This window comes from Pleurodeles waltl, chromosome 1_1, assembly GCF_031143425.1.
Source record: "Pleurodeles waltl isolate 20211129_DDA chromosome 1_1, aPleWal1.hap1.20221129, whole genome shotgun sequence".
Lineage (NCBI taxonomy): Eukaryota > Metazoa > Chordata > Amphibia > Caudata > Salamandridae > Pleurodeles > Pleurodeles waltl.
Window position 1 is genome coordinate 1,003,533,391 of NC_090436.1, and position 26,589 is coordinate 1,003,559,979.

Below are 26,589 nucleotides of genomic sequence, written 5' to 3' on the forward strand. Positions count from 1 at the left end.
TTCAGATCCTTTGGTGGAAAAAGAGGAGGTGATCACTCTGGAGGAGCAGTAATTAGAATGACAGCAAAAATTAAATGAATCTCTTGTGTGGCAGTTCTTCTCCCTTCCACTTGGGGAAAAGAAAGTGAACGCCTGGCAGGTAACTTGTTGCCTGTGCAAGAAAGTTAATTCTCGGGGCACAGGGCAACAATATTTCTTCAGCACCAAAGGAATGCATAAGCACCTCCTCACCATGCATGCCACCCGTTTGGAGTCAAGTACAGTCCAGTGGTGTATATTGCAATAGTATGCATTGGAGTTAGGTACAGAGCAGTAACACAAAGTGGCTTAGAGTGGAGTAGGGTACAGTGAAGTAGCTTACAGTGTAATAGCATTTAGTGGAGTAGCGTACAGTAAATTGGGATAGAGTTGAATATGTTAGACTTCATCTGGGTGGGGAAAAGAGGTTTAAGGCGGAGTAAATATTCTACCTCTAACTTATTTCGTAATTGTAAGCAAGGTACCCACCTATTAAAAATGGAAGCCATGAGGATGGTGTCTGTGGGGCCAAAGTAGGCTCAGGCGGGGCTGCCTGTCCCCTCCCATTTAAAAAACATACAACCCTGGGGAATGGGGTCCCCAGGTTATAATGAACTTTCTATTTTGGAAAGTTATATTAACATTCATCAAATAACGCCAAAGTTAACTGCAAACCAAAAAATATATTTCCCATGGAAACCTTGTACTAACTATAAGTTCACAGCTGGAGCTGCCTCTGTGTATGTGTGTATGTGTGAGTGTGCACGTGTGCGTGTGTGTATACATATATATATATAGAGAGAGATAGATAGATTGATAGATATATAGATAGCTAGATAGACTACAATTGATTTTATTGTTTATTCAAGAGAACTTACCCCCTTTGTAGGGAGGTTTAGGGTGATGTTAACTTGTATCAGCGATCGCAATCCAAAATGTGTTTCTGCATCGCTTGAGGGCTTTTGCACCTCGCAAACGGCGTTTTTCGCCGTTTGCGAGGTGCAAAAGCCTACCTACATCTGGCCCCTAATGCTGTATAAAAGGGAAGAGGTCAAGATTGCTCTGCGGGAAGACATGTCCCCATATAAAATTGTTGAGGCATTTTCTGCCCTGACAAGGTATTTGGCTGACAAAGTGCAATGCCCCAGCTCCATTAAAGATAGAGGACCTTGTTGGTTCAATCATACATGTACCTCATCCCTTGAAGACCTAAAGAAATTAACCAACATCTTCCCCCAAAATCGGCATGCTATCAAGGTGGCAAGAAAGACATATAAGTATGCACTTGCTGCCAGTAAGATCGAACTGAGGGAGAATGCTTGGGATGAGCTAATTGAAGCAAGCAAAAAAAAGACACAAAGGGCTTTTGGCAAGTGGTGAATTCTTCCCCACTATGAAAAGGATAAAATTACAATTAACACTGTTATACCAGCCCAAATATGGGTGGCCACTTCTCTAAAATCTTTATTACAGAGAATAGTGTCTCCTAGGATGAAATAAATTGTTTTATGGCGTTAAGAAATGCTTCAGTAGGTGCAGCTTTTTGTAATACAATAGATGTAGCCGATGTTATACAGGCAATCCAATACTGCCCCTCTGATAAAGCTCCAGGCCCTGATAGAATCCCAGCTGATATATATAAAGCAATCCCAGAATTCTGGGGACCATTGCTTACTAATGTTTTAAGATTTGTTATGGTAGGCCCCCTAGTAGATACTTGGAGAGAGGCACCCATTGTACCCATTTTTTAAGAAGGGGGATAGGGCTGATCCACAATGTTATCGCCCAATCTCCCTCTGAGATAGCTCAGTGAAGATACTAGGCCGAGTGATTCTAAACAAGTTCGAAAATTGGGCAATGGAGACTAAGGGCAGATGTAGGAAAGGATTTGCAACTCGCAAACGGCAAAAACTGCCGTTTGCGAGTTGCAAATCGCATTTTCCTATGCAGAAATGCATTCTGCGAGTCGGACCGACTCGCAAAATGCATTTCAGAATCGCAAATAGGAAGGGGTGTTCCCTTCCTATTTGCGATTCCTAGTGGTATGCAATACCATTTGCGACCGCATATGCGGTCGCAAATGGTGTTGCAGTTACCATCCACTTCAAGTGGATGGTAACCCACTCGCAAATTGGAAGGGGTCCCCATGGGACCCCTTCCAGTTTGTGAATGGACCCCAAACATTTTTTTCAGGGCAGGGAGTGGTCCAAGGGACCACTCCCTGCCCTGAAAAAATACCGAAACTAAAGGTTTCGTTTTTTTTTTTAAGTGCAGCTCGTTTTCCTTTAAGGAAAATGGGCTACACTTAAAAAAAAAGAAACTGCTTTATTTAAAGCAGTCACGAACACGGAGGTCTGCTGACTACAGCAGGCCTCCATGTTTGCGAGTGCCCATAGTCGGTATGGGGCCGCAATTTGCGACCCACCTCATTAATATTAATGAGGTGGGTCATTGCGACCCCATACCGACTCGCAGACGGTGTCTGAGACACCGTTCTGCATTACATTTTGCGAGTTGCAAATAGCGAGTCGCTAAGACTCGCTATTTGCAACTCGCAAAATGCTTCTTTACTACATCTGGCCCCTAACTGTTTGCCAAAGGTGCAGTATGGGTTCCGCCCAGGGTTGGGCACAGTCAAACAAACTCTTAACTTGACCCTGATAGTTCAGAAATACACAAAGGCTAAAAAAAGCCTGTGTACATCTAGCTTTTATGGATCTATCCTGTGCCTTTGACACAGTTAACAGTGTGAAATTGTGGATTGTTATGCTAAATATGGAGAGTACAAAGATATAATTATCCTACTTAGTAGGCTTCATGCTTGCACCTCGACACAGGTTTGTTTCTTCCAGGAGGGATATTTAATGGATAGATTTGCCTCCCTGAAAGGGGTAAGACAGGCATGTGTGTTGGCCCCTTTTCTTTTCCTCCTCTACATAAATGGGCTGGAAAACTTTTTATGTGTAATGGGGAAGGATTTGCCACTCATTAACAATTCCCCTATTCCTGTTCTCCTTTATGCAGGTGATGCTGTACTCATTTCAAGGGCAGCAAACATTCTCCAAATCTTATTAAATGCTTTTAACACGTTTATGGGAAACCTCGATCTTAAAACTAACAGAACAAAGTCATTCGTCATGAAGAGCGGACCAAAATTAGCCAAAAGCAAATAAATTGTTCTGGAAGGTGTATAAATACTTAAGGTTTGAAATTTTACCTATTTGGGGATTCCCATTGACATAGATTTTAATTGGAAATTTTTAGTAAGTGTTCGTGTAATGGAATTCCAAGGAGCCGTTGATGCTCTTTTTGGATTTTCTAAAAAGCTGGTGCATAAGCCAGTTAAAGAGATGCTGACTATTTTTAAAAGTAAATGCTCTTCTATTGCAACATTTATAGCCGGGGTTTGGGGTTAGGTGGACTGTTCAAATCTTCAGGTGGTTGAGAACAAGTTCCTAAGAAGGTTATTAGCAGTCCCACAATCTACCTCTGTAAGATTTTGTCATAAAGAAGTAGGCCTGAGGGACATTTCTGATTATATAAAACTCCAACCAGTGTTGCTATGATTACAAATTTGGACAAACCCTGAAGCCCATCTGTCCTGATTAGTGATCCAGGACTGTCTTTCATTACCACGATAGATGGATATACCTTGGCTCAGTTATGTTCACTCTACTTTATCTAGTCTTGGGGCAGGGGAATTTTTTCTTGCCCCAGACTGTTTAGCGGGACGGGACATTAATAGGCTTACGAAGATATACTGGCATTTCATTTATGATCTAAAAGCAAACATGGCCGTAGCTAAGGATCAGGAGAGATTGTCGCCACAGCAACTACACCCTATGTTATATTTGGACATCATTACCTCCAAACAACATATATGTTTACTTACCAGGCTGCGCCTGAACACCATACATTACCTAGTAGCATTTCCCACCAGTGGTACTTGGTTTAAGAAACTTCCCTCATGCTCCTTTGATGGCATAACACCCCAAAGCACTTTGCACTTTGTCCTTTTTTGTACTTTTTATATGGCACCTAGAAGAAGGTTTTTACATCCAATTTTTTTATCCAAGGGCATTAGATCTAGTTATCTTGGTTTTACCCATTTATACAATTTGGGAAACAAAGAAATAATGCACGCTCTGTTAAATTATATATATGCTGCCCTTGGTATTCGAAATTCTAATTAATATTGCTATTTATTGTACATTTGAGAATTTTTATTTATGTATATATTTGATGTCTTTTATGGTTTATCTATTGAACCGAAAAAGGTATTTTGACTGGCTACATGCCCTGACAGTGAAATACTGCCAAATTTGGTTTTCACTGTGGCAATGCCTATTTCACTCATGGGGCTGCCTTTAAATATCTTTTACGCATAGTTTCCCTTCGGGAGCAGATAGAAAGTTGGAGTTTGTGGTCTCTGAACTCATAATTTAAAAATACATCTTTTGGTGAAGTTGATTTTTAGATTGCCAGTTTGAACATGTCACTTTTAGAAAGTGTGCATTTTTTTTCTTAACCATTCTGTGCTTCTGCCTGCTTGTGTATTCCATGTCTGAGTCAGACTGACAGTTGGGTTGTTTGTGAATCTCCACTAGACAGTGACACAAAGGGAGCTGAGGTATAGCCTGCATATCATGGTGATTTTTCTGGACTAGGGTAGGGAAGGAGGAACTGACACTTACACCTGGAAGGGCTATGCCTGCCCTCACACAATGCAGTCTCCAACCCCCTGGTGTATGTCTGGGGCCAAGGCTGGGCAAGGCAGGATCTTGTGAACAACAGAGACTTTCCTTTGAAATGTGCCTCTTTCAAAGGCAGAAAGGGGTACAAGTAGTGGACCCAAAGCCCCAGATTTTTAGATTACTTCTGCACTCAAAAGGAACCTCTGCCAAGGAGAAGAGCTGAAGAACTGGAGGAGGAGTACTGCCCCTTTGCCTGTGAATCTGCTTTGCTGGGTTGGCCTGCAGTGGCTGCTTCTCCCTGAAAGAGGACAAAGACTGGACTTTGTGGTATATTCCTACTTGTGAAGTGTCTCCAAGGGAATGGACTGGGCATGTCTCCTGTTCTGAAGTCTCAGGGCCATCAAAAACTTCCTCTACCAGCACCTGGACTCTCTTGCTGAGACTTCTACCCTGCCAAGTGGTGCCCACTCCAGTCCCTGGGCGCTTGAAAGGTGAAGCTGGTGGAACCAAGACTGAAATCCAGACACAGGAGCAGTGTGGATAAAAAAAGGGACGGACCATCTGCAACGTGTATGTAAAAACGACACACCACCTGCATCGCGTATGAGAAATCAACACGCTACCTGCATCGCAGCTGGGAAATCGCCACATCACCTGCATCACTGCTGGGGAAATGACACAACACCCGCTTGTGGCTGCTGAAATCGATGCAACCCCCACTCAGCGCAGTTCCTCATCACCTTGCAGCCAGATCTCAGACGCATTGTCACTGGGCGTCTAAATCAATGTGAACCTGAGCAGACCAGATGTGCCTGTCCGGAAATCATTGCATCACTCTCTTGTGGGAGAGAAACACAAAGCATTGCCTACCTGACTGGAAAAGAAATGATGCACTGCCTCACTTGTGAGTAAGGAATCAACGCATCACTGACTTTTCCGATGCACGCTCACCTGCGCGGCTTTATTTTTGATGTAAAGCAGGTACTTTGTGTAACATTAACACATCTATTGTTTTCTATGGAGTAAGACTCTTTTTAATTTAAAAAGTCATAACTTTACTTGTGTAAGTTGGATTTTTGTTGCTTTGGCCTTGTTTGATTTCAGTTTTGGGTTCTTACCCCTAGTCTGCATTAACCATCTGAGGGGCCTGTGGACTATCTGAACCTGGAAGTGAGTCCCAAACAAGTAGGGTTTTAGCTTCTTCAGTGCCCAGACCACAGCAAAAGCTTCACGCTCAATTGCACTCCACCTATGTTCCCGGGTAAGTAACCTCCTACTACTGAAGGCTACAGGCTGGTCTAGGCCCTCCTCATTTAACTGTGCAAGTACTGCTCTATGCTCTGAAGCTTCAGTCTGCACAAGAAGTTCCTTGGAGATGTCAGGTGCCTTCTGCTGTCTGGCAAGCCTCAGTCCAGATCACCTTTTTGCATTGTTTCTTAGAGGTCATCTCAGTCACGGAGGCAACAATAGTGCCATAACCCTTGACAAACCTCCTGTAGTATCCTTTGAGACCTAGAAAGTCTCTTACCTCTGTCTGGGTCTTGGAAGGTTCCCCAGCCAGAATGTTATGAATCTTTGGTTGCAGGAGTGCCACCTGGCCACTCCCTCCCTGGTGTCCCAGGTAAACCACAGATCCCTGCCCTATTTGGCACTTACTAGCCTTAATAGTGAGGCCTGCCTCCTGCAGAGCCTTCAACACTTCACAGAGATGTGGCAGGTGTTCCTCCCAGCCGGAGCTGAACACTGCAGTACACTGTAGGCTGCACTGAAATCCTACAACCCAGCCAAAACCTAGTTAACCAACCTCTGAAAGGTGGCAGGGGCATTTTTGATCCCAAAGGTCATAACCCTGAACTGAGAGTGCCCATCTGGGATGGAAAATGCTAACCTCTCCTTTGCCCCCTTAGTTTAGGCAATCTGCCAGTATCCAGACGTTAAATCAAATGTGCAGAGAAATTTGGCAGCTCACAGCTCACAAACGATCAATGAACTCATCAGCTCTGGGGATGGGGTAGGTGTCAGTGTTCGTGACAGTGTTGAATCCACGGTAGTCCACACAGAATCTGAGTTCTGGGGTGGCACCGGGGCCAGCCGCTGGAACCAAGACCACTGGGCTCGCCGAAGGACTGCTGGCGAATGCCTAATGCTAATGCTAGCCCTGACCTTGTCAGTCACTCTTTAAATTGAGTGTTTTACAGGTAGACTGTCCCCAGTGTCTGCATCATGTGTACACAGATGAGTGACCCCTGGGGTCAAGGAGAACAAGGAGGCAAACTGCCCCAACAACTTGTGACAGTCCCTCTGTTGTTCTGGGGTCAGTAAGGAGGCGAGGTTCACAATCCTCCACAGACCCATCTTTCTCATGGACAGACAGGAGGTCAGGAAGAGGCTTACTCTCCTCTTTCACACCATCATCTGTTGCCAAGAGCATTGTTAACTCTGACCTCTCAAAGTGAGGTTTGAGGCGGTTCACATGCAGGACCCTTTAAGGGTTTCTAAGAGTCTGCAAGTTCACCAGATAGGTGACATCACTCTTGTGCACCACCACCTCAAAAGGCCCAGTCTACTTATCCTGGAGAGCATGAGGCTCTACTGGGGCCGTGACCCACACTTTCTGGCCAGGCTGAAACATGACCAGAGTGGCATTCTGGAGATGCCACAGTTTCATATCCTCCTGAATTTCTTCTAGGTTCTCCTGAGTGAGTCTCCTGAAGCGGGCTGTCAGGTTTCTAAAGGCCAGCATGTAACTAAACACATCCTGGGGGGCTTACTGGAGGCCTTCTCCAAACCCCCCTTTACCAGACTCAGAGGGTGGCCATACAACAATTCAAAGGGGCTAAAACCAAGTCCCTTCTGTGGTACCTACCTGTAAGCAAAAAAGGGCATGACAAGAGGGCGTCCCACTTATGCCTGAGGGGGTCTGAAAGACCCATAATCATGCACTTAAGGGTTTGATTGAATCTCTTTACCAACCCATTTTCTTGGGGGTGGTAAGTAGTGGTGAACTTGTATGTTACCTCACACTCCTTCCACAGAGACATGTATGAAGTTAGTACCCCTGTCAGATACCATCTCCTTGGGGAACCCCATGCAGGTAAAGACCCCCATCAATGCCCGGCCCACCACAGGGGCTGTGATTGCTCTCAGAGGGATAGCTTCTGGGTACCGGGTGGTGTGGTCCACCTGTCGCGCAGGCTCTCATTATTCTCATGAGACTGACACCAAAACTGTTGAGGTGGTCTATCTCCCTACAGGGAATGTACTTTACAGTGGAACACCACCTTGGAACAGAACACGCCAGTGCTGATGGTCTGTCCAGATTCTTCCCCCTTAGTGATGAGAACTCCCTTGAGGTTGGGTAGTTCTCCCCACTTTCAGCTGGGGGGAGACACGTGTTAGACCTAGCATCCTTGGCACGGATTCCCCTGTCTTTTTGCCCCTGTTTCCTGTGTTTTAGACATAGACAGCCACTTTAACACTCCGACCGCCAAGGCGGTACAAACAAACACCGGGGCGGTAACCGCCAACAGGCGGAGGACAATGTACCGCCCACAGAATTACAACAGACCAATCCACCACCTTTTCCGGGGTGGATTCACCGCAAACAAAAACACGGCGGAAACAGGACTTGGAAGGGAAAACGCTCACCTCTGCACACCCCGCGAGGAACCAGGACGCCATGGAACCGGAACTTCAGATTCTCCCTGTCTTTGTCTTCCTGCTCCTCTACCAGGAGCACGATCGCCGGCGGCGAAGACCATGGTGAGTACTGCACCTACGACACAGGGGAGGGGGGGGGGAAAGAGAGTGACACTCACATGCAACACGCAACACCCCCACCCCCACCCTCAACCACTACAACACACACACTAATACATCATGATACATTACAGTTACACCCCCCAACGCCCCTGGAAGAATGCAGGGACAAAAGGAAATGAGTCAAATGATTGTAATATACTCAAAGACATGAATCAAAAATATATACATATATAAAGATATTCACACTATAAAGAAATATATACACCAAGAATACAAGCCCAAGGGATTCCACCATCATAGTCCGTGGACCACTGGGCCCAAAATGCATGGGCGAGGCCCACACAAGATACCCAAACAAGACGGAGAGAACACTGCTGGGGCATCAGATAGAAATAAAACAGGCACCTCAGGGGGAACGGAAGGGGGGGCACCTCAGCTGGATGAGTGCACGATGCCAGATCCATGAGGGGGCTCCATGCCCATTGATGTATCATGGGGAAAGCAAAGCCACAGTCTCTCAAGTCTCTACAGTGAATGGTTTGCCCACTGCTGCATCCTGAGGAGTGCAAAGCTACAGTCTCTCAAGTCTCTACAGTGGGTGGTTTGCACACTGCTGCATCCTAGGGAGTGCAAAGCCACAGTCTCTCAAGTCTCTACAGTGGGTGGTTTGCCCACTGCTGCATCCTGGGAAGTGCAAAGCCACAGTCTCTCAAGTCTCTACAGTAGGTGGGTTGCCCACTACTTTATCCTGGGGAGTGCAATGCCACAGTCTCTCAAGTCTCTACAGTGGGTGGTTTGCCCACTGCTGCATCCTGGGGAGTGCAAAGCCACAGTCTCTTAAGTCTCTACAGTGGGTGGTTTGCCCACTGCTGCATCCTGGGGAGTGCAAAGCCACAGTCTCCCAAGTCTCTACAGTGGGTGGTTTGCCCACTGCTGCATCCTGGGGAGTGCAAAGCCACAGTCTCTCAAGTCTCTACAGTGGGTGGTTTGCCCACTGCTTTATCCTAAGGGGTGCAAAGCCACAGTCTCTCAAGTCTCTACAGTGGGTGGGGTGCCCACTGCTTTATCCTGGGGAGTGCAACGCCACAGTCTCTCAAGTGGAGAACAGTCTCCACTGGTTCTGGAGGGGATTTGTGCCCAGAGTGCTTCATCCTGCCAAGGACTGAGGTAGTGGATGCCATTCTCCACTGGTTCTGGAGGGGGCTTTGTGCCCAGAGTGCTTCATCCTGCCAAGGACAGAGGTAGTGGATGTATCTCTCCACTGGTTCTGGAGGGGGCTTTGTGCCCAGAGTGCTTCATCCTGCCAAGGACAGAGGTTGTGGATGTCATTCTCCACTGGTTCTGGAGGGGGCTTTGTGCCCAGAGTGCTTCATCCTGCCAAGGACAGAGGTTGTGGATGTCATTCTCCACTGGTTCTGGAGGGGGCTTTGTGCCCAGAGTGCTTCATCCTGCCAAGGACTGAGGTAGTGGATGTCATTCTCCACTGGTTCTGGAGGGGGCTTTGTGCCCAGAGTGCTTCATCCTGCCAAGGACAGAGGTAGTGGATGTCATTCTCCACTGGATCTGTAGGAGGGTCTGTGTCCAGAGTGCTTCATCCTGCCAAGGACAGAGGTAGTGGATGTCATTCTCCACTGGTTCTGGAGGGGGCTTTGTGCCCAGAATGCTTCATCCTGCCCGTGGCGGCCTCAGTAGCGTCAGAATCTTTGGCGCTCAGTGGCCTGCGGTGCTGGTGGCAGCGGTGTCCTGTTCAGCGGTGCTGGTGGCGGCGGTGTCCTTTGCAGCGGTGCTGGTGGTGGTGGTGTCCTTGGCAGCGGTGCTGGTGGCAGCCGTGTCCTGTTCAGTGGTGCTGGTGGCGGCCGTGTCCTTGGCAGCGGTGCTGGTGGTGGCGGTGTCCTAGGCAGCGGTGCTGGTGGCGGCGGTGTCCTTGGCAGCGGTGCTGGTGGCGGCGGTGTCCTGTTCAGCGGTGCTGGTGGCGGCGGTGTTCTTGGCGGTGCTGGTGGCGGCGGTGTCCTTGGCAGCGCTGAATGTGGCGGTCTTGTCCGCTGTGCAGGTTTTCCCAGACTTGCCAGTTTTAGTGTGCCCCTTCCCCACCTTGGATCGTGGCGCAGCTGGATCCACACTCCCACCTGTACCCCTGGGAGCGGCTTTGTTTGAAGATTTTTTTCCTCTCTCCTGCCGGGCACTGGCCAACTTTTGGTGTTTTTGAGGTGGGGGACTGACGGTGCTCTGGCTCCTTGGCACACTGGCTGCCCTGCTGCCTGGCGCACTCCAGAAGCTGGTCACCACGGGCACCACTGCTCCCGCTGATGTTGTGGCTGAGGTGCTGGGTTGGGACCTGGAGAGGCGGGCCCTAGGAGACTGAAGGGGTGGGGGAGGTGAGGGGAAGAGGTCAAGGTTGGACAAGAAAAGTTTTTTGGACACACTGGGATGGATAGATGGAGGGGGTTTGGGAGTGAAGGAAGAGGTAGTGGTTGTAGGAGGTGTACGTTTGGTGACTTTGGGTGAAGGTGCATGGGCTGGAGGCTGTCGTGAGGTGGATGGCTGTTGGGTGGGTGTGTGGCTGCGTTTGTGTAGCTTGGGAGGTGGGCTCACAGACACACTGAGAGAGGACACAGGGGATGTGTGAATGGTAGTGGGGGTGGTGACTGCACATGAGCAGGGTGTGGTGGTGGGTTGCTGGTGATGGAGGTAGTGGCAGAGGATGTAGTGCATTCAGGTGTGAGTGGAGACGAGACTGGGAGGGAGGAGGGAGACGAGGAGGAGGGGGACACAGTGGAGGCAGTGGCTGTTGGTATGTCTGTATGTGTATGATGCTTGCGTGAGTGCCTGTGGGATGTGTGGTGCTTATGTTTGCCTGAGCTTACCATGCTGGTCTGAGGGTGTGCTTGGGATAGGCTGAGGTACAGGGGTTTGGGTCTGGGTGGAGGAAGTTCGAGAGGGGAGGCTAGAGACAGGGACAAGGGCTGCCATCAGTGCAGAGGCCAGAGTCTGAAAAGCTCGCTGATTGGCTGCCTGACCACAATGAATGCCCTCCAGGTATGCTTTGGTTTGTTGCAACTGCCTCTGTACACCCTGGATGGCATTCAAAATGGTAGACTGCCCAACAGTGAGGGACCTGAGGAGGTCAATGGCCTCCTCAATGAGGGCAGCAGGGGTGACAGGGGCAGGGGCTGAAGTGCCTGGGGCGAAGGAGATGCCCACCCTACTGGGTGAGCGGCCACGGGGAAAATGCTGAGGGGCTGCTGGGAGGGCGGTGCTGGTAGTGGGGGTGGCGGCTGTACTTGTAGATGCGGGGGCACAGAGGGGCCCACCACCGCAAGGGAGCTCCCATCAGAGGAGGAGTCCGTATCGCTGGTCTCAGCTCCTGTCCCCGCCGTGGAGCTCCCCTCGCCCTCCGTCCCACTGGTGGCTTCTGACTCCGTTGTCTCGCCCTCCAGGGCCATGTGGGATGCAGGTCCCTCCTGCTCCGGTGCCACTGCTCCTCCGCCTGCTAATGCACACAAGCACAGGGAGACCACAAAAAGGGGGGGGTAACAGAAGAAAGACATGTTGAGTGCATGCAATACCACTACCGTTGGTGGACACTACAGACACAGAAGCCCCCTGCACTACTCCGTGCACTTGGAGTTCCCTAATCAATCCCAGGGACATGGTTTACAAGGCTATGCCCGATTTCTGCACACATGGATGTCACAGGAGCCTGACTAGGTGTTGTTGGCTCTGTACACAGGTGGGGTGGGGTGCCACAGGACCTGCCTTAAGAAGGGACCCTGCCTACTAAACTCGCCCTGGCCTAGGGGAACCCACAGCCCACCTCCCCCACCCAGACACCTCCACTGCGCACTGAATCAGCTGAATGAGAGTGTACTCACCACCTTGTGGCTGCTGTGATGCCCTCAAGCGCCCATCCAACTCCAGGTACGCCACCGCCAGGATCCGGAACATCAGGGGGGTCATGGTGCGACGGGCACCCCTCCCACATTGGGAGGCCATCCTCAGCTGGGCCTCCACCGTCTTCTTGCTCCAGCGGCGAATGTCCTCCCATCTCAGCAGTGGGTGCTCCGTCTGTGGTAGACCCCCAGGGTCCGGACTTCCTTGGCGATGGCACGCCAAATCTCCTTCTTCTGGTGGGCGCTGACCTACACGAATAGTACAGGAGAAAAGGAGAAGATATAAGCCCCCGCACTGTCATAGTCATTGGCCCGCATCCCTACCCTTGCCATGTCGCACATGCACTCACCGTCGTTTCAAGCACGCCTCATTCTCCCCCCACATTTTTTATCCACACCACTCCAAACAGCTATTGCCCATACAGCATGCTCACAGTGTACTCACCTGTTTGTCTGGAGTACCGTAGAGTACCGTGTACTGGGGGAGGACCCCATTCACTAGTTTCTTCAACTCCTCTGTGCTGAAGGCAGGGGCCCTTTCCCCAGACACACAAGCCATTGTCTCTTCCAGACTGAGGTCACAGCAGCACTTGCAGTGTAGGTCCTCTCCTGTCAAAGATCAGGTATCAAGTGATTGAACAGAGAGAAAATGGCGGTCACGTCCGCGGCGGTGCGTACCGTCACCGCCGGCATACATCGTCATTGGCTCCTGGGACCCATAAGGTCCAATGTTAACCAATGCAGGTTTGTGCCGCGGTCTTCAACCGCCTACCGCGACAATGTACAACGCCAGCGCAATTACCTCATATCCCCTTGTCCCTCCTTACAGGTCAGGAGGCTGCCATTTCAGGGGGCCACATGGCAGTAATTTTAAATGCGTCACGCATATATAGGCCTTGATTATACACTAAGACAGCCATATGTTGATTTCGAAACATTTTCATATAAAGTTGGGTTTACGTACCTCAGTGTTGGTTGACTCTCTGCTCGCTGTTCTCCTCCATAGAACACGTCCGCTGGGGCAGGTGAGGAGATGGCGGCATCCTCCGGTGTACAGACCGCTGGTTGACCTGTCGACAATGGAGAAGCGACATGTGATCATCACCTACAGACTTGATCCTGCCACAATCCAGGAACTGTGTGGCCAGTTGGAGCCAGACCTAATGTCAGCTATCCGCCATCCCACAGGAATCCCCCCTCTAGTGCAGGTGCTGTCAGTACTCCATTTCCTGGCAAGTGGGTCTTTTCAAACCACAGTGGTCATAGCATCAGGGATGTCCCAGCCTATGTTTTCCAACGTGTTGGCCAGAGTGTTGTCTGCCCTGCTGAAACACATGCAGAGCTACATCGTTTTCCCTCAGGTGGAGGATTTTCTTAAAGGGAAAGGTGACTTCTATGCCCTGGGACATATTCCCAACATCATAGGTGCCATTGATGGGACACATGTAGCCTTGGTCCCCCCACGCAGGAGTGAACAGGTGTACAGAAACCGGAAGAGTTACCATTCAATGAATGTGCAGATGGTGTGTTTGGCAGACCAGTACATCTCCCATGTGAATGCCAAATTTCCTGGCTCAGTGCATGACGCTTACATTCTGAGGAATAGCAGCATCCCTTATGTGATGAGGCAACTCCAGAGGCACCGTGTGTGGCTATTAGGTGAGGACATGGACCCAATACAGTGTGACTAGGTGTCTGGAGATGTCCCTAAGAGTTAGTGTGTGTCTAACAGTTGTCCCTCGATATTTGCAGGTGACTCTGGTTACCCCAACCTGTCACGGCTACTGACCCCAGTGAGGAATCCCAGGACAAGGGCAGAGGAACGCTACAATGAGGCACATGGTCGAACTAGGAGGATTATAGAGAGGACCTTCGGCCTCCTGAAGGCCAGGTTTAGGTGCCTTCATATGACAGGTGGTTCCCTATTTTACTCACCAAAGAAGGTGTACCAGATCATCGTTGCCTGCTGTAGGCTTCACAACTTGGCTTTGCGACGACAGGTGCCTTTTCTGCAGGAGGATGGTCCAGATGGAGATGTTGTGGCAGCTGTGGAGCCTGTGGACAGTGAAGACGTGGAAGCAGAAGAAGGGGATATAGACAACAGGAACACAGTGATCCAACAATACTTCCAGTGAGACACAGTAAGAAGACAACACTGCCTGCTACATCTGTTTGATCCTTCTACCTCTCATCTGTCTGTCATTTTCGCACAGTGTATGGACCCTGAGTTGTCACTTTCCCTTTCGATTTCACAGATGTGGGTCCCACTGTGTGACATCTGCTTTGTTTCCTCATGGACTAGAGCTGTGTGACATAGGTATGTTGACAATACAATGGATATAGCATTTTTCCACAGTTATTGCAAATACACATTTTCAAAAGCACAGACTGACTCCAGAAAGTTTTGTGATTTAAGGGTGTTTATTTAGGTGCTAAATAGTGGAGGGGTTGTAAAATGGTCAGGGGTGATGGTGGAGGAATGTCCATGGCAGAGTCCAGTCTAATAGTCTCACAGATGCATTGTCCAAAGGGGCATAGGAAGTGGAGCTGGGGCAGTTTAAGGATGGACAGGGTGAAAAAGTGGGACAGAAGGATGACAATCAGGGTGGTCTCATTTCTTGGCGGGGGTATTGGCATTGTTCTCTGTCTTTGTCCTGGATCTCAGGGACCTCTTGCGGGGTGGTTCTCCATCTGCAGGGGGTGGGGTGCTGGTGTGGTGGTCCTGTGGTGGTACCTCCTGTCCATTAACGCTGGCTGAGGTGGTGGGAAGTTCATCGTCCAGTCTAGTGTCAGGGGGCCCTTGTTGTGCCACAGTGACCCTCCTGGTGTTTTGACGAGTTCCTTCAGCACCCCTACAATGGTGCCCAGGGTGGAATTGATGGATTTGAGTTCCTCCCTGAACCCCAAATACTGTTCCTCCTGCAGCCGCTGGGTCTCCTGAAACTTGGCCAGTACTGTTGCCATCGTCTCCTGGGAATGGTGGTAGACTCGCATGATGTTGGAGAGGGCCTCGTGGAGAGTGGGTTCCCTGGGTCCGTCTTCCCCCCTGTCGCACAGCAGCCTTCCCAGTTCCCCTGTTTCTCTGGTCCTCTGTCCCCTGAACCGTGTGCCCACTGCCACTTCCCCCAGGTCCCTGGTGTTGTTGGGGTGGTGGGTTAGCCTGGGCTCCCTGTAGTGGTGGACACACTGCTGATTGACGTGTCCTGGGGACAGAGGTATGGGCCCGCTGGGTGGGTGCTGTGCTGGTGTTTCCAGAGGGGGGAGGCTCTGTGGTGGCCTGTGCCAGTGTGAGGGGAACCGACTGTACCGAGTTGCCAGATGGGCAGGGCTGGTCATCTAGATCCAGTTGGACAGAGCTGCTGTCATCACTGTGGGTCTCTTCTGTGGGTGGAGTGGACATGCCTGGACCCTCCTGTCCGGTGACATTGGGTAGGGGTCCTGCAGGGGTGTAAAGGCATAATTATTGCATCGGTGTGAGTCATGGTGTGCAATGGGTGGGGACCCTGTACCCCAGTGACTGCATTCCTGTGTAGGACCTTGTGTGATAATGGTTTAGGGGGGGTGTATGGGTATGTGCAGTGGCCATGCTTTGGTGATGGGTGTCCATGCTTTGGTGTTACATGCAGGGCTTGGGTTTGGGATGTGTGGTTTGTGATATTGGGACATACGTGAGGAGTTGGAGTGATGGGAGTGAGGGCAAGGGTGGGGGTATGTGATAGCAGGCAGGTGGGTGGGGGATGAAGTAATGAAAGATTTGACTTACCAGAGTCCATTCCTCCAGCTACTCTTGCGAGGCCCTCAGGATGCAGTATAGCCAAGACCTGCTCCTCCCATGTTGTTAGTTCTGGGGGAGGAGGTGGGGGTCTGCCGCCAGTCCTCTGTATCGCGATGTGGTGTCTTGAGACCATGGAACGCACCTTCCCCCGTAGGTCGTTCCACCTCTTCCTGATGTCATCCCTAGTTCTTGGGTGCTGTCCCACTGCATTGACCCTGTCCACGATTCTGCACCATAGCTCCATCTTCCTAGCTATGGTGGTGTGCTACACCTGTGATCCGAATAGCTGTGGCTCTACCCGGATGATTTCCTCCACCATGACCCTGAGCTCCTCCTCAGAGAACCTGGGGTGTCTTTGCGGGGCTATGGGGTGGTGTGGGTGATGTGTGGGGTGGTGTGTGTTGTGATGTGTGGGGTGATATTTAGAGGTGTGTTGTGTGAGGTGCGTGGATGTTGTGTGAGTGATGGTGTAGGGTGCCTGTGGATGCTATTGTTCTTTCAGGTGGTGTCTCTCTCTGGCCTTCTGTCGCAATTGTGGTCGTAAGGGTTTGTGGGTGATGTAGGTGTGTGTTTTATATTGGATTGGGTGTGTGGGAGTGGTGTGTGTATGTGTATCAGGTGTGTGTCTTTGGAATTGTCCAATGTGGTTGTGTTTTGTAAATGTGTGTGTATTTTGAGTGCAGAGGTGTGTACCGCCAATAGAAAACTGCGGTTGAAAGACCGTCGCATGGATTCGTGGGTCGTGTTAGTGTGGGCGTATTCCTGTTGGCGTGACGGTGGAGGTTTTGTTATCGCCAGTTTATCACTGACCTTTGGTGTGGCGGACTTGTGTGGGTGTCTGGATTTTGGCAGATTCCGAGCTGTGGGTCATAATGACCGTGGCAGAATTCCGCGGCCACAGCAGTGTGTTGGCGGTCTTCTGCACGGCGGTAAGCGGCTTTTACCGCCAATGTTGTAATGACCCCCTATATGTGTAATTGACTTTTCCATGATTGGCATATTTGATTTACGAGTAAGTCCCTAGTAAAGTGCACTAGAGGTGCCCAGGGCCTGTAAACCAAATGCTACTAGGTGGCCTGCAGTATTCATCGTGCTACCCACATGAGGAGCCCTGTAAACATGGCTCAGACCTGCCACTGCTGTGTCTATGTGTGCAGTTTTAAACTCCAATTCGACTTGCCAGGCCCAAACCTTCCCATTTTTGTACATATAAGGCACCCCTAACGTAGGCCCTAGGTAGCCCCATGGACAGGGTGCAGTCTAAGTTAAAGATAGGGCATGTAGTGATTTGTTTTACATGTGTCCTGACAGTTAAATACTGCCAGATTTTCACTGTGGCAAAGCCTATCGTTCTCATAGGTTAACATGGGGGCTGCCTTTAAATATCTTTTAAGTGCAGTTTCCCTTCGGGAGTAGCTAGAGATGGAGTTTAGGGTCTCTGAACTCACAATTTAAAAACACATCTTTTGGTAAAGTTGGTTTTTAGATTGCCAGTTTGAAAATGCCACTTTTAGAAAATGGGCATTTTTTGCTTAACCATTCTGTGTCTCTGTCTGCGTGTGTATTCCGTGTCTGGGTCGGTCTGACATTTGGGCTGTTTGTGAATCTCCACTAGACAGTGACACAAAGGGAGCTGGGTTGTACCTTGCATATCCTGATGAGTCTCCTGGGCTAGAGTGGGGAGGGAGGAGCTGACATTTACACCTGACATTTACACCTGAAAGGATGTATCTGCTCTCACACAATGCATTCTCCAACCCCCTAGTGTGTGTCTAGCGCCAGGCCTGGGCAAGGCAAGATCTTGAGAACAACAGAGACTTTTTTTTTAAGTTTGCCTACTTCAAAGGCAGAAAGGGGTATAAGTAGTGGACCCATAACCCCAGCTTTTTAGATTACTTCTGGCCTCAAGAGGAACCCCTGCCAAGGAGAAAAACTGAACATCGCTGGGTGTCAAAATCAAAGTGAACCTGCGTGGATCCGAGGTGCCTGTCCGGAAATTGATGCATTGCTGTCTTGCGGGAGAGAAAAACCGTGCATCGCCTACCCAATCGGAGAAGAAACTACTGAGCGTGTAAGGAATCAGCGCATCACTGACTTTTCCGATGCACTCTCACCTGTGCGGCTTTATTTTTGATGCAAACCAGGTACTTTGTGTAACATCAACACATCCACTGTTTTCTATGGAGTAAGACTCTTTTTAATTTAAAAATTCATAACTTTACTAGTGTATATTGGATTTTGTTTTTGCTTGATTTAGATAAATATTGTCTATTTTTATAAACCTGTGCTCTGTCCACTTTGTAGTGTTTTCACTGTATTACTCTGTGTTTTGATTCAAATACTTTACACATTGCCTTTGAGATAAGCCTGACTGCTTGTGCCAAGCTACCAATGGGGTGAGCAGGGGTTATCCTTTGTGTGTATCTCCAGTGCCCTGACTAGAATGAGGGTCCCTGCTTTGACAGAGTACAAACTGACTGCCAATCAGAGACCCCATTTCTAACACTCCATCATTGTGAGAAGGAGCAACAATTTGCATGGTTGATGGGAAGTTGTAGTCTAGAAAAAATAATTTTACTTTATAGGTTTATGTGAAATGGGTTGTCTTGTGAATGTGCTCATTGAAGAATTAATGGTTACTATTGCGATCTACGACCTTGGTAAGAGAGCAAAAAAAAAGGGAGTAAAGTTATTAGGTTGTAGGGCTTTGATTAATCTTGTGCTCTGAGATGACAGTTTTACACAATTAACCCTTTCTGTGCTGAGGACGTAATGGTTACGTCCTTCGGCACAGTGCTGCTGTGCCGAGGACGTAACCACTACGTCCTCGGCACACAGCCCAGAGGGAGCGCTCTCGCTCCCTCTGTGTGCTTCCCCCCACCCCCCAAAGTCAGGGATGGAAGGGAATAAAATTTATTTTAGGCCATTTCTGCCCCCCCGGGGGCAGATCGGCCTATTGTTTTTAGGCCGATCTGCCCCCAGGGGGGGCAGAAACCTCTAGGCGCCAGGTCAAATTGTTTTTTTGTGTTTTTGTTTGTTTGTTTTTTTAGAGATGGGGAGCGACCCATTAGGCAAGGGTCGCTCCTCTGGGGGGGGCAAATTGTATTTAGACCATTTCTGCCCCCTTTGGGGCAGATTGGCTGATTTTAGGTCAATCTGCCCCCAAGGGGGCAGAAACCACTAGGCACCGGGGATATTTTTTTGGCGCCAATGTCACGCAGGGGGAGCGATCCCGTAGGCAAGGGTCGCTCCCGGGGGGAGGTTGGGGACAAATTTATTTTAGGCAATTTCTGCCCCCCCTGGGGCCGGCTGAGCTAGAGGCCAAAATCCACAGGTAGGCACTGTTTTCTCTGAAAAAATGTGATGTGTCCACGATGTGTTTTGGGCCATTTCCTGTCGCGGGCGCTAGGCCTACCCACACAAGTGAGGTATCATTTTTATCGGGAGACTTGGGGGAACGCTGGGTGGAAGAAAATTTGTGGCTCCTCTCAGATTCCAGAACTTTCTGTCACCGAAATGTGAGGAAAACCTGTTTTTTTTAGCCACATTTTGAGGTTTGCAAAGGATTCTGGGTAACAGATCCTGGTCAGAGCCCCACAAGTCACCCCATCTTGGATTCCCCTGGGTTTCTAGTTTTCAAAAATGTGCTGGTTTGCTAGGTTTCCCCAGGTGCCCGCTGAGCTAGAGGCCAAAATCCACAGGTAGGCACTGTTTTCTATGAAAAAATGTGATGTGTCCACGTTGTGTTTTGGGCCATTTCCTGTCGCGGGCGCTAGGCCTACCCACACAAGTGAGGTATCATTTTTATCGGGAGACTTGGGGGAACGCTGGGTGGAAGGAAATTTGTGGCTCCTCTCAGATTCCAGAACTTTCTGTCACCGAAATGTGAGGAAAATGTGTTTTTTAGCCAAATTTTGAGGTTTGCAAAGGACTCTGGGTAACAGAACCTGGTCAGAGCCCCACAAGTCACCCCATCTTGGATTCCCCTAGGTCTCTAGTTTTTTAAAAATGCACAGGTTTGGTAGGTTTCCCTAGGTGCCGGCTGAGCTAGAGGCCAAAATCTACAGGTAGGCACTTTGCAAAAAACACCTCTATTTTCTTTAAACAAATGTGATGTGTCCACGTTGTGTTTTGGGCCATTTCCTGTCACGGGCGATAGGCCTACCCACACAAGTGAGGTATCATTTTTATCGGGAGACTTGGGGGAACGCTGGGTGGAAGGAAATTTGTGGCTCCTCTCAGATTCCAGAACGTTCTGCACCGAAATGTGAGGAAAACGTGTTTTTTTAGCCAAATTTTGAGGTTTGCAAAGGATTCTGGGTAACAGAACCTGGTCAGAGCCCCACAAGTCACCCCATCTTGGATTCCCCTAGGTCTTTAGTTTTAAAAAATGCACAGGTTTGGTAGGTTTCCGTAGGTGCCGGCTGAGCTAGAGGCCAAAATCTACAGGTAGGCACTTTGCAAAAAACACCTCTGTTTTCTTTAAAAAAATGTGATGTGTCCACGTTGTGTTTTGGGGCGCTTCCTGTCACGGGCGCTAGGCCTACCCACACAAGTGAGGTATCATTTTTATCGGGAGACTTGGGGGAACGCTGGGTGGAAGAAAATGTGTGGCTCCTCTCAGATTCCAGAACTTTCTGTCACCGAAATTTGAGGAAAACGTGTTTTTTTAGCCAAATTTTGAGGTTTGCAAAGGATTCTGGGTAACAGAACCTGGTCAGAGCCCCACAAGTCACCCCATCTTGGATTCCCCTAGGTCTTTAGTTTTAAAAAATGCACAGGTTTGGTAGGTTTCCGTAGGTGCCGGCTGAGCTAGAGGCCAAAATCTACAGGTAGGCACTTTGCAAAAAACACCTCTGTTTTCTTTCAAAAAATGTGATGTGTTCACATTGCATTTTGGGGCATATCCTGTCGCGGGGGCTAGGCCTACCCACACAAGTGAGGTATCATTTTTATCGGGAGACTTGGGGGAACGATGGGTGGAAGGAAATTTGTGGCTCCTCTCTGATTCCAGAACTTTCTGTCACCAAAATTTGAGGAAAATGTGTTTTTTTTGCGAACGTTTGAGGTTTGCAAAGGATTCTAGGTAACAGAACCTGGTCAGAGCCCCACATGTCACCCCATCTTGGATTCCCCTACTTCTCTAGTTTTCAAAAATGCACAGGTTTGGTAGGTTTCCCTGCGTGCCGGCTGAGCTAGAGGCCAAAATCTACAGGTAGGCACTTTGCAAAAAAACCTCTGTTTTCTTTAAAAAAATGTGATGTGTCCACGTTGCGTTTTGGGGCGTTTCCTGTCGCGGGCGCCAGGCCTACCCACACAAGTGAGGTATCATTTTTATCAGGAGACTTGGGGGAACATAGATTAGCAAAACAAGTTTTATTGCCCCTTGTCTTTCTCTACATTTTTTCCTTCCAAATATAAGTGTGTAAAAAAGACATCTATTTGAGAAATGCCCTGTAATTCACATGCTAGTATGGTCACCCCGGAATTCAGAGATGTGCAAATAACCACTGCTCCGAAACACCTTATCTTGTGCCCTTTTTGGAAATACAAAGGTTTTCTTGATAGCTATTTTTCACTCTTTGTATTTCAGCAAATGAATTGCTGTATACCCGGTATAGAATGAAAACGCACTGCGGGGTGCAGCTCATTTATTGGCTCTGGGTACCTAGGGTTCTTGATGAACCTACAAGCCCTATATATCCCCACAATCAGAGGAGTCCAGCAGACGTAAAGGTATATTGCTTTCGAAAATCTGACATTGCAGGAAAAAGTTACAGAGTAAAACGTAGAGAAAAATGTATGTTTTTTTCACCTCAATTTCAATATTTTTCTTTTTCAGTTGTTATTTTCTGTAGGAAACCCTTGTAGGATCTACACAAATTACCCCTTGCTGAATTCAGAAGTTTGTCTACTTTTCAGAAATGTTGCGGTTTCTGGGATCCAGCATTGGTTTCATGCCCATTTCTGTCACTGACTGGAAAGAGGCTGAAAGCACACAAAATCGTAAAAATGGGGTATATCCCAGTAAAATGCCAAAATTGTGTTGAAAAATTGGGTTTTCTGATTCAAGTCCGCCTGTTCCTGAAAGCTGGGAGGCTGGTGATTTTAGCACCGCAAACCCTTTGTTGATGCCATTTTCAGGGAAAAAACCACAAGCCTTCTTCTGCAGCCCCTTTTTCCCATTTTTTTGAAAAAAAAGAAATGTTCACAGTATTTTGGCTAATTTCTTGGCCTCCTTTTGGGGAACCCACAAAGTCTGGGTACCTCTAGAATCCCTAGGATGTTGGAAAAAAAGGACGCAAATTTGGCTCGGCTAGCTTATGTGGACAAAATGTTATGAGGGACTAAGCGCGAACTGCTCCAAATAGCCAAAAAAAGGCTTGACACAGGAGGGGGAAAAGGCCTGGCAGCGAAGGGGTTAATGAAGCCAATTTCCACGTTTTGGTAGCCCACAAACATCCAATCTGGGTGATTTTTATGCCTCAATTGTTTTAAATAAAAGGTTGATGACACTACTTTTACACAAACACTATCGTCCTGGTGTGATGCCAAGTAAAACCTGAAAAAATAAGATACTATTAGACATAGCTATTTATCACCAACATGCTGGTGAAGGGAATGTGCTGTATAGTCAGCCATATTTCAGGGAACTCAATGAAAAAGTTAAATAGCATGCGGGAAAGGACAGATCTTTAAAGGACTTTATTTTGGAATGACAGTGGTAGTACCTAAAGGAGACCATCTCACATATTATTGACTGTTGGTCAGACTTTAGTCAGCTAGACCTTAATCTTTTTCTCGCTGGTCAGGGGCTTGCTCTTCGCCACTCACCAAGAAGGACTGCTTCCTCTTCACTTAGGGCAGGTCCCAACAACTGGTGCTCCCTAGAGAGGTGACTGGGGCAAACAGCAACATCTATATGTGGTGATAAACGAAGTCTCATTCCAAAATCCAGATGGTGGACAAATACTGTCTGAATGGGATCATATTTATCCCGCTTTGGGGGTAGCTGTAGCTAGTCAAGAACTGAATGGTATAACTATATTTATTATAGATCCTATTTTGCTAAGCTGTTCCACTTTCTTAGTGGGGTTTCTGGAAAATAGCAGAAGAGGTGGCTACCATTGGTCAATGGAATGCAGATTGAACTCAGACCCCTGTAGCCATGGCCTGCTAATTGACAGCCCAGCACAAATAAGGGGTATTGGGTACTGTGACAGCTAGACATTGACAAGCAGTGAAGCGGAGGCATACTTTCACAACTTGACAAATGTCTACAGGGTATCTAGGACATTACTACAGGGAAAGCAGTATACTGATTGGCATGTCTAAGTTTAAGAACAACGAGAACCTTGAAAGGAAGCCACAAACTTGTGTACATGATTTCCCATTCAAACACAGCTTTTCTAGCTTGACACAAACATTGCACCCTCCAAACACTTATGGAGGGAAGGTCTGGCTATCCATTGTTTAGGACGGTGAACATAGTAAAAGAAAGGAGAAGTATGTCACCTGACAGCCATTGTAAAGGTGCAAAAGAAGGAACTCTTGAAACTGCAGCCTCAAATGGAAAACTAGTCTATAGACCAGTATAAGGCTAATAGTTACACTTAACTATACACTGTGGATTTGTCCTTTGCATGTAGAGCCTCTTCTTTTGCTCTAAAAATCACAAAATATGGAGCACTGTCAGTGATCTCACTGATACTTAACTCCACCCCTGGATGAATACAGGACAGGACAGAGAATAATACAAACAGTAACAGGGTGGCACTGCTTTTCTTGCCGTGCAAAGACTTTCGTCCTTACACCACTCTGCCCAGTTAGAGAATAAATGAAATTCCCAAAGCATACAACATAATGTATGGTTAAAAAATAACACTTCAATTCCCAAATCACGGTTTGACTATTAGCATGCTTTGCTGTAAGCTAGTGGCACAACAAGTCTACAAAACAGTGATGGATGGAATGCTTGAATTAATCTCAGTCACTCATAATTATTCGGGCCACATACCTATTTTGTATACTTATTGAGTTGCCCTTGGTGGGAAGAATATACTCAGACGTGAGTTCTGGGCATACTGTGTCACTGGAACCAAGCTGTATCTGGCTGATGAGCCCATATCTAGGACAAAACCAGTCCTGGGTTGCTCGTGTTCTGGTTGAGGGAGGACATGCCTTGGCAGTTGGGGCTGGACTGTTGCTATTGGAGCAGGGTCAAGACTGATTTGCACATACCTGGGTTCACATTGAGGGGGCATGGTGTGCAAAACAAAGATGGATTGGGATGCAGCCCGAGTGATTACCAGAGGGCTGAGATTAATTAAATCATTCCATACATCACTGTTTTATATACTTATTGTGTCACCCTAAGTGGGAAGGGTGTGCCCAGATGTGGGTCCCGTACACAGTGTGTCACTGGAACCAAACTGTACTTGGCTGATGAGCCCATACCTCGTGAGAAACTGGTCCTGGGTTGTTTGCGTTCCAGTTGAGGGAGGACCTGCCTTGGCAGTTTAGGCTGCACTGCTCCTATTGGAGCAGGGCCAAGGCGGGTTTGTATATGGCTGGGTCCAACTGAGGTCACATGGTGTGAAAAATAATGATGGATTGAGATGGCGACCAACTGATTAGCAGAGGCTGAGATTGACTCAAGCATTCCATCCATCACTGTGGTGTATACTTACTATATTGCCCTAAGTGGGAGGGGTATGCCCGGATGTGGATCCTGTGCACACTGTGTCACTGGAACAAAGCAGTACCTTCCTGACGAGCCCATAACCAGGGTGAAACCGGTCCTGGGTTGCTCGTGTTCAGGTTCAGGGAAGAACTAATTTGGCAGTTTGGGCTGGACTTTTCCTATTGGAGCAGGGTCAAAATTGCTTTGCATATAGCTCAGTCCAAACTGAGGTGGTATAGTGTGTGCAAAATAATGATGGATTGTGATGTGGCCCAGTGGTTACCAGAGATTAATTCACGCATTCCACCCACCACTGTTTTGTATACTTATTATGCTGTAAACTAATGGAGTCAAGTGGGTCGTTTGTTTGCTACATAAAACCCAGTTTGAGAACATTCGACAGTGAAATGGCTAAAGCGCTACATACTGCCATGAAAAAATACACAATTTAGTAAAAACATTTAAAGTCCCAACCAAGGGGAATTCCATGAGTTAATTTAAACAACAAGTGAAACCAAAGGGAAAAGCAAATTTCGACACCCACCAGCAGTTCAAAGATGCAACTGAAACCAACTGGAATTATGCTACACACCAGATCCAGTCTCAACCATTTTTAGTAGGTAAGCGGCACTATCCAATGCGATTGATTGTTTACATGGGTAATCCCCGGATAACATGTGCACAAAAATATATCCCTTAGCTCTACCTACCTAAACTCCGCCAATGCCATTGTTCAGGCTTGAAACTCCCAGATGCTGCGACCTGTGAAAGCAAAATAGGATAGAGAAATGGGAGAAGAGTCCTCATTCTGGAGATTTCTGCATAAAATAGTTGTCATTAACATCTTGAACTGCATCGCTAAGCACAATAATATAGATGCATTTATCTGTGTTCTGTAACTCATTAATTGTCTTACTTTCTGCTGTTTCAGTAATGGGTGCTTCTGCTCAAACCTCTAACATTCAAAAGGAAAAAAACTGAAGGCAAATAATGCCTAACCTTGCCTACTAGCCCTTATTCGTACGCCAAGACAACCAACACGAGAACCGAAAGACCTGGGGCACTGCAACCTCACTGTCCCAAAGTAAATAGGTGTGTGTCTGTCTCACCTCTCATGCGGTGGAGGCAAGCCAGCAAACTGGAAAAAGTTCGCATAAATAAGAAATGCAGAAGTTTCTAGTAAATAAATAAATGTTCCTTTCGATTGAATTCTAGGGGACCAAAATGGAACTTATTGGTCTAACTTTATTTATTGGACCTGTCTAAACCTAATTGCATAGATTTCTGATCAGGGACTAGAAAGGGAAGATCGGGTTCTCATTGTTTATCGGGACCTTATAAATACACAGTAAAGTAACCATGCAATTTACATCGCAGTGTCTGGAACATCTTCATATATTTGTGTCTTATTTCCCATGAGAAGGTACTACTTATAATTAGTTCCCCTGTTTTTAGGATTATTGCACTGATGCAGGCCATGCCACACCTCCTTCAGGAAACGGACCTAAAAGGTTTAGGTGCCCTGGGTGCAACACCTATGTAAGGGGTAGGTGTGTGCTGTGTCTTTAGAAAATGTGTTTAGAATTCCCACCCTACCTGCTTAACACCTCCTTCTGGCTGAAGCTCGTTGGCACCGCCATTCATGTTTTTGGTAATGGGACTTGTTTTTCATCATCACAGTTTGACTTAGTGCAAGAGAGTGAAAGACAGACAAGGGAGGAAGAATGAGGAAGTAGGAAAACGAATTCAGAGGAAGAAAAGATGAAA

At 47.9% G+C, this 26,589-nt stretch overlaps 1 long non-coding RNA gene across 1 annotated transcript in view; it reads right to left on the reverse strand.

The window, feature by feature from the left end:
- Positions 1–25,634, reverse strand: part of LOC138287571 (uncharacterized) — a 103,394-nt gene extending 77,760 nt beyond the window's left edge. Inside the window, exon 1 of the long non-coding RNA XR_011202244.1 lies at positions 25,533–25,634. This is a non-coding gene — a long non-coding RNA (uncharacterized lncRNA). The remainder of the gene's footprint in view (positions 1–25,532) is intronic.
- Positions 25,635–26,589: the final 955 nt, after the last annotated feature.